The 9,067-nt window shown below is 42.8% G+C and overlaps 1 protein-coding gene across 1 annotated transcript in view; it reads right to left on the minus strand.

Annotated features, from left to right (window-relative positions):
* LOC123765210 (leukocyte elastase inhibitor) overlaps positions 1–8,055 on the minus strand; it is a 133,993-nt gene extending 125,938 nt beyond the window's left edge. Inside the window, exon 1 of the mRNA XM_045753679.2 lies at positions 7,930–8,055. The gene's annotated coding sequence lies outside the window, so the exon portion shown is untranslated. The remainder of the gene's footprint in view (positions 1–7,929) is intronic.
* Between the last annotated feature and the right edge of the window lie 1,012 nt (positions 8,056–9,067).

Raw genomic sequence — 9,067 nt, forward strand, 5'->3', positions numbered from 1 at the left:
TAGAGCATTGTAGTCAATCACAGAGCGTATAAATGATACATAAAACATTCTAGCAAGTCTCACGTTGATTCCATGATTGACACCAACAAGGGCCCTGCAAGGGCTTTAATCTCTCCCACAGTTTCCTCTTGAGAAGAAAGGTACCCAGGGTCGTTAATGGGGACACCAAGGTATCTGTAAGACTCGCAGTTCTCAAGTGCTCGCCCATCTATATGATAATTGGGTGGTGGAATACCACATGGAATGAGGGCACGAGTTTTCTGTACAGAGATAAGGAGGCCACATTCCTCAGCTCTAATAGCAAAAACATCGAGCAGAACTTGCATTCTAGTCTCGGTGGCAGCCTGTAAACATATATCATCAGCATAACAAATGACAGTGTCTTCATTATTAGTTGGAAGATCTTTAATAAGTTTATGCATCAGAACGTTGAACAACAAGGGACTGAGGACCCCTCCTTGTGGAGTTCCCAGTTCAAAGCGTTTGCTCTCTGTGCTTTTAACACCATTAAACAAAACATATGCTGTTCGATTAGACAAATAACCCTTTATCCATTTCAGTAATTTTCCTTGTATTTCCAGTACGGTAAGCTGTTCCAGTATGATTTCTCTGTTTGCTGTATCAAAAGCTGCTGCTAGGTCGATGAAGACTGCTTGAGTGGAAGCCTCAATATGTGCGAAGTACTCACCAAACAGTGTTGTGTACTGAGCCCAGGCATAAATCCAAACAGTTGAGGGTGACAGGTGCCCCTGTATACGATACATGAGTCTGTTAAGAACAATACGTTCAAGCACTTTACAAACACACGATGTTAGAGATATGGGTCTATAATTATCTGAGTGTGGTTTGGGGATGGGAACAATGACACTCTTTGTCCAAGCATCAGGTAATACTCCTTCACGTAAACTCATTCTGTACAATACTAATAGTGGATTACCTGGTACTTGTGAGACTAATCTTAGTAGACTGTAAGTAATACCATCCTCTCCAGGAGCAGTTGATTTTCCCATCTTTAGTGCATGATTTAATTCCCATTCAGTTACATCATTAAGGTCCGACACGTCGATAGCTGTACAGGCAAGATTGATAGTTCGTTGTCTGTTGGGGCGTGTCATTAAGTTTGTGCTGTATGTTAATTGGGAGTGAGTTGTAGCTTGATGTTAGTGCCCATTGATGAAGGAGAATGTTTGCTTGTTCTAGTGGGCTGTGGTGCAGTGGTTTGGTTGGGCTGCTTCTAGAGATTTTTCGTATCTTTTCCCAAACTTCAACAAGTGTTGTTTGCTCATTTATACTTTGTAGGAACTCTTCCCAATGTTTATTACGTATAACGTTGCTCATGTCTCTCACCTCTCTATTTGCAACTAGAAATGCATGCAAGTCACCTTGTGCTTTGGTTCGTTTGTACGTATCTCCAAGTTGCTTTACTCGTTCATGTTCTTTAACAAATACTGGGTCAAGGACCCACTTGAGCGGTGGTAGGTGTTGCCCACTTCTGCTAGGCTTACGACCACTTCCCCAACACACCCAGGTGTCGTAGTAGGTAGTAATCGTATCAACGAGATCTCTGGAGAAGGCTTGTACATTCGTTATTGTGTAATCTTGATACCATTTTGATATACAATTAATAAAGTGGTCATGCAAGCCATATGGAATATTCATTTTCCGTCTCTGATGGCTATTAGGTACATCACACTGTACCTCATAGGAAGCAGAAACTGCATAGTGATCACGAACTAAGTGATTTACCAACGAACATTCCATCCTATCATCCTACCAGCGTAATATGTCTAGCAATAAAATCTCCCATGTATATTGTCCCATGATTGTCTAGATCTGGGAGCAATGTTACATTGAGTTTCTAGCTTCTGGCATAAACGTTGAGGAATGAGAAGTGGCCTGCTGCAGTTTGTACATGAAAGTGATGGTACTGTGTGTGTACCGCACATTGTGTGTGACGTGTTCACAACAGTGTGCGGTAAATCACTTCTGATGTATGTTAATAGGCCTGTGGCGTTACTGTTATTACAGGATGCATACCCTCTGATCTTTGGTGAGGTTTTGTTTATCATGTTGGACGTGTAGGGCTCCTGTAAAGTGGTAATAAGCTTTACTCTAAAGGAACGACTAGAGAAGAAGCTTTGTAGGAAGATCGGGAGATTACCACTAAGGTCAAAGGAGTGGAGTTAAGACAGAATATGGTATTTACAGGTGAAGTCATACGCCTTTTCCAAGCCTCTTCCAGGTCAAAAAGGACATCAACAACAGAGGTCTTCGCAGCAAAGGCAGTACATATATAGACCTCCAAGTTCACTAAGACATCAGTCGTGCTGTGACACTTGCTAAAGCCAAACTTAGAAGTGGTGATAGTATTCCAAGAAGCCACATCCGACAGACATTGACCTTACGTTCAAAACGTTTCAAAACGTTTGCAGATGCAATTCGTTACGGCAATGGGGCAGAAGTTTTTTACAGGATGTCCCTAGAGAATCTAGTTTCCAAATTGGAAAAACAACCACCTCAAGCCAATCCTCAGGGACTGATGACGACTTCCAGATACGGTTAGAAATATTCAGTAAATAGTAAAATGTGCATGGAAGGAGATGGCGAAGCATTCATCTCATCTGACCCCGAAAAGTCGTATCAAAAGTAATGGTAGAGACATAAGAGTTCCAACTCTCTTGCTTAGCTGTACGGATTGCCCTATTGGCAACCACACTTACCTACTGAAACAAAATAAAAGAATTAGGCCTCTGTCGGCGCCGGTGTTTCTTTCAGGCTGTATGCAGCACAGCCCGAGTACAGTTTCAATTCTACCACGAAATGCACTTCTATGTGCCACTGGAGGAAGAGCAAGGAACAGAGCAGAGGGACGCCTCGAATATAGTATCGTGAAAAAGGAGGAGGGCTCGGGTGAGAGGCAGATCAGCAAAGTCGGAAAGAGTGGTGTGTAGGGTGAATAGATTCCAGTCAGCCTTGTCAAACAGCCACCTAGGGAAGGAGAGGCGTGGGTGGGTAAAAAGAGGTAACAAGAATGTGAAAAATGGTCACTAATTATGGAGGTCATCAAGAACCCGCCATGTGAAATCTAAATAACGAGAAGACGAACAGAGAAAAAATCAATACAAGAAAGGGTGCAAGTGCACAAGTCAACATGAGTGGGTTCACCAGAATTCAGAAGAAATAAAGAAGTGAGAACATATGGTACACGAAGGCGGCCCCGAGTGTTTGTCAGAATATCGCCCCAGAGGTTATGCTCACAGTTAAAATCACCCAAAAAGAGCACAGGATTCGATAAAGTCCAACTAGATGTGTAAGATCAGGAAAAGAAAGCAGGACATTTGGGGGGAGGAAAAATGTTACAGATTGTGTACTATTTAATTACAAAGATACAAGCAGCAAAGGAATGAATGTGCGACTGAAAAATAGTGGGACAAAGGGAATATCATTACGGATGAAGAGAGCAGTAGAGTTAAGACCCCAAGCAAAAGCTGGAGTGGAAGAGAGAAAGGAATATAAGCTGAAGCTACCAGGATGAGTGCAAAGCATCTGTTCCTAGAGACAAACACAAAGCGGTGAAAACTGAGAGATCAGAAGTTGGAATTCATGGAAGTTAGCATAAAAACACTAATATTTCCTTGAAAAATAGATATAGTTAAAAACAGAGATAATAAGAAGAAATGGAATGAAAAAACGAATTCAAGGATGAACAAAGGATACTAGGGAGGATAAAACTCAGGTTCAGTGCAATCAGGGTGGAGGGGCAGAGGTAAATGAAGCAAAGACGATTGAGTTGAGATGGCAGAGGGAGGGGACAAAGGCAGGCTGACAGAATCTGGGTTGGGAGGAGGTCTTGGAGGTAGATGTTCAAGGGAATGGGGAAGGATAGACACAGTGGAGTGCACATGATCAAAGGCAGCGAGAGTGGACAATACAAAGACGACCAGGAGGAGGATGGACATTCGACAAGGTATCGTGGAGGGCTAAAAGACAGAAGGGGGTGGGGAGTTGAAATGAAAGATGGGGTTGGGAAGGGAAGTCCACATAGGACAGAGAAGAAGGAGGTGGTGAGGTTACACTGAACTGAACGGCAGAAGACTGAGGGAAGGAGAAGGATAGAAACTCCAGGAAGATCCTCAAGGTCAGAATGGAGAGAGCAGAAGACAGAGAGCTCATGAAGATATTGGGGTCTATGGCCTGGAAACGGTTGTGGAATTGAAAAAGGGGTGAAAGGTGTGAACAAGTCTGATGCAATATACAAGCATAAGTCATGTCGGAGAAAAAGTTAAGGCATGGAACCTGGCATCTTGGCTCAGTAAAAGGTATCTGAGCACACTGTTTTTAATTGATAATGGCTTCCCTCAAATTTGAGGTGTATGCATGAGTGAGAGAAGGCAGGGTGGGTGTCACCGCAATTGATGCAGAGAGACTGGGAAGAGCATTCCATCATAGGATGACCTGGGATGCCACACAAGGGGCACAAGGACGCCTTGCTAGAGCATCACAAGAGACCATGTTCAAATTTCCATTATGGCAGAGGCAAGGAGAGGGTATGTAATCCTGAACATCCATCTGGCACCTGCAAGAATAACGGAGGACTGAAAGGACCTGCCATCAAAAGTGGTTTTGACTATCCGAAGAGGCTGACAACGACGGCCACGAGGGGTTGAATGAACGTAACGATCTGGAGGATAGAATGGCCTTGAGCCTCGATAATATATTTAATATCCTCGTGGAAGTCTCTTAGCTCTATTTCCAGTTGTAACATTGTGCAGGAGAATGACTGTGCCAACGCTGATATTTAACCAGGTATATAATGAGATCCGAACTGGGGTCTCACCACTGCAGAACAATGATGCCAAGCGGTCTGCGGCCTCTTGAGAAGGGGCTGCAACTACACATGTGCCAGTACGTGTGGGGTTAAAAGCGACATGGTTATCAACTGAATCAACAAGGTGTTTATGTATGTGTAAATCATCAAGACATACATGTCCAATCAATATGAGAAAGATAATAATAATTAGTCCACTTGGCAGGACCAAACAAATCTTTGAACGAAGATGAGTTTGGAGGAATCATGTGTGCGAGTTACGGTGCAGCAAGCTTCCCCAGTATGAGGGAAGTTAAAAGGCCCAGTTGTCACTACAAGAGATGGAGCCACTCCAGGTGATGAGGTGATTGCCACTGGGGAATCGGGACTCAACCCTACCACGGAAGTGGGAGGGGAGCAGAGAGTCAGTTGGGAGAGTCAAGAAAGGAGCCTGGGCTGGGTCCAATGCAGACTGGGCTTTGGGATCTGATTTTCCATCACCGGCAGACTCTGGGGCTTGGTCGCCCACTCCATAAGCCTGTGTATAAGAGATCAGTTCAGTGTCCATACAACATTAATTTCAAAAGTCTGGGTCTTGGAATATCCCCTACCAGGGCATCTAGGAAGACTGAGTGCTGGCCAGTGCAGGAAGATGTGCGTCATCCTCAGCAGTGCTTCCCCTTTTAAACTGGGGGAGTTTTAGTGCCTTGTACATTCTTCCACACAGGTGCAAAGATTTCATTCTCCCCTAAGCCCCAGCCTGGACACCCAACCATCCACCAAGGGCAGCTCCTCACGGGTGGTCCCTCTAGTGGGAGGTCCATTGACCCGAACATAATCCCTATGGGTATCTTAGCTAGTGCAACACGCGGAGAGGGGGGGGGGGCAAGGCAATCCTCACCTGCCCCAGGGAGTCATACGTGAGCCCTCTCATCATAACAAGGTGACACTCTGGAGGGGGCATCTAACCTAAGCTTGAAACCAACGATCCCATGTCTATTATATTAACGGGAAATTTGTTTAAAAAAGTCTTTCTCTATTTCCAAACCAGTATTTACCAAGGTCGTCCATGAATAAAAACCGATCCAATTTATATATTCATTGTTTCCTGTTTTGTGTTGTTATATTTAAAACTTTATTTATACACCCCTTGTTGTGCCCTTCCATCCATCCATGTACATGATACTGTCATGTCAATTCTTAGAATCATCTTATTTTTTAATATAAAAATCTCTCTTTATAAGCAAGGTTTCAAATTTCTGGGATTCAAGAATCAGAAAAATTTGAAACCTTCTTTACGCACGAAGACCAAACAAGAAGGTGATCTACATGGGGTTAACAAAGGCAAGATAAAGTTGAAGAAGAACAGTAGATGTGTTACTAGTTAACGCTTCTAAAAATATATTCGAGGATCATAGTTGCCTTATTCCCAACATTTATGCATTTATTTCTAGTCTTAAAATCTCTATTAATCATGACTCATACCTTTTTTGCATTCAAACTTAAGAAGCGAGTCATCCTATAACGATGTTTTCTTCTGAATACATTTCCTGCTCTATTATTAACCTAATAATTTTGAATGCCACATATAATATAAATATGGTCAACTGCAGACTGTACATGCAACATGCAATTTGCTGACGATAAGAAAATCAGGAGGGAAATAAACACGGAATAAGACTCTTTGGGATTCTTGAATCCTAGAAATTTGAAACCTTACTTATAAAGAGAGATTTTTACATTCAAAAGAAAGATGAAGCTGAGAGATGACACGACAGTATCTATACATAGAAGAAAGGGCACAACAAGAGTGGGGGGGATATAAGCTCCACTTACGAATCTTATTCCGTGTTTATTTCCCTCCTGATTTTCGTATCATCGGAAAATTTGTAAATATTGCTGCTCAAACCTTCAACACTTCAACAACAACACTGCCCAGACATTTCCAGACACGGAGTAGCCACCCTCAGAGAGGTGCCCTGTAGCCTCCCATGGTAGTCTTGGAGTCCTGATGGGGAGACGAGACTTCCCGAGCAGCCTAGCTAGGAACTCCCTTGGTTAGATATGGGTGTAATGTAATGTATTGTGTACGATACGTTTGTAAATGTCAGGGATACAGTTTCGGTTGTGTGGCATTTCAGATTTATGTCAGTGAATCATCTCAAGTTGGTAGTTTTGACTTGTAAATTCAAAATCACGAGAAATATATGACAATAACTAATGATGTTATAATCCTATCTTGAAATCTTATTAAGAATGTCAACAGTGACGTGGAACTCGGTGAATGGATTATGATTCAGATGTTATCAATAGTGGAGATAAGATGAAAAACACTCCATTATGTCTAAAGAAAATTGATAAAGGCAGTTTCTACCCCTTTATCCTATCCTTTGTCCTTCTCGTCATTCCATACACCCTTAATGCATATTCCCCCTTTACCCCATTATCCTCCTTTCCATCCCTATCCTTTGTCCTCGTCATTCCATACACCCTTAATGCATATTCCCCCTTTACCCCATTATCCTCCTTTCCATCCCATTCACTCATTTTCCCATCATACATTTTATTCGTTACACAACTGATATCCTGTAACTATCATTACCTCGCCTCAGAATCTTACACTTGTCAGAAACAAACTGCATTTATCAATATTTCGACCATTTCAAAAGTCTATCTACAACCCGCAGATTGTGCATGCATCATACAGGTACGATTGGTTTCCGGTAGTACACTTGGGTTCGTTCTCGCCGCACACTCTAGAATTCCAGATTCGAATCCTGGGCAGGACAGAAATGTTTGGACACATTTTCTTTCATTCAATTTAGTAATCAGCTCCACCTACAACCTGCTGACTATACATTCAACATGGAATATCACCACCTACGGCAGGCAGACTATGCATTCAACACAGAATTGAACTCCTAAACCTGTATTACTTGAAGTCACCATTATATATAGTCAAACTATTTAACTACACCCGATTTATATAATACACTTAACATATATAAAATAATTCACGCCGGTGTCATTTGAAACCCTAATCATGAACAACTCTAAAAGAATAATGTTCTCAATAAAGGGAATGGATTAAGTGTAACTAAATAAAAGGAAAGAATACTTACAACAAATAACAGAGTAATCAATACGACCGCCTCCCACCACGCCGCAAGGAACACTGAGAGCCCGGCGACACGCCCCCTCAGTCGCCAGCAGTCGTCACCGCTTACATTTCTACTTATGTTTAGAATAATAATGATGATAGTAAAAACATATATATTTCAGTTTTCACTGTTTATATTCAGAAACCATAAAACGGTTACAATATAAATGGTCATGATGGCTACGCTTTCATTCCACATTCAATAATCGTCAGGTTGTTTATAATCTCCTTGCCAACACATTACTGCATGTACGGAAATAGTCTACAAACATGACCGCCATTACACATCCTACACATGTGACGACGTGGCACCTGTATCAACAACAACATAAACATACATTTGTGTTGCATTTAACTGCCACTTCTCATTGTATAACAACATTTCATTCAAATAATATTAATTCACATCATTTCAAACTATGACAAATTAGGAGTAATGTATAATTCAAAGATATTAAGGGTAAAAATACGTTGGTTAACAGAATGCTATGCGACACACCGCGATACCTTCCCTACGTCTACTATCTGCCACAGTATGCCAGGCAGCACACCCTGCCCATCTCTCTTTTGTCGATTGTCTGCCACAGTATGCTAGGTGCCATACCCTGCCCACCTCCATTACGTCCATTGTCTTCCACAGTATGTCAGGTGCCACACCCTGCCCACCTTCCCTACGCCCACTGTCTACCACAGTATGACAGGCGGCACATCCTACCCACCTTGTCTAGGTCGACAGCATGCAAACTATGTCAGGCGGCAGAACCTATCCACTTCCACTTCGTCGACTATCTGCCAGAGTATGACAAGCGGCACACCCTGCCCACCTCCTCTAATTCGACTGTCTGCCACAGTATGCCAGAGGCCATACCCTGCCCACCTCCCCAACGTAGACTGTCTGACACAGTATGTCAGGTTACACAACCAGCCTAACTCCATTGCATTGGCTGTCTGCCACATTATGCCAGACTGCACACTCCTTCCCATCTTCTCTTCGTCGACTGTCTGCCACAGTATGCCAGGCAGCACACTCTGCATACATCGACTGTCTACCATAGAATGTCAAGTAGGACTCCCTGCCCACCTCCCGTACGTCGAGGGTC

This window comes from Procambarus clarkii, chromosome 33 (assembly GCF_040958095.1).
Source record: "Procambarus clarkii isolate CNS0578487 chromosome 33, FALCON_Pclarkii_2.0, whole genome shotgun sequence".
Lineage (NCBI taxonomy): Eukaryota > Metazoa > Arthropoda > Malacostraca > Decapoda > Cambaridae > Procambarus > Procambarus clarkii.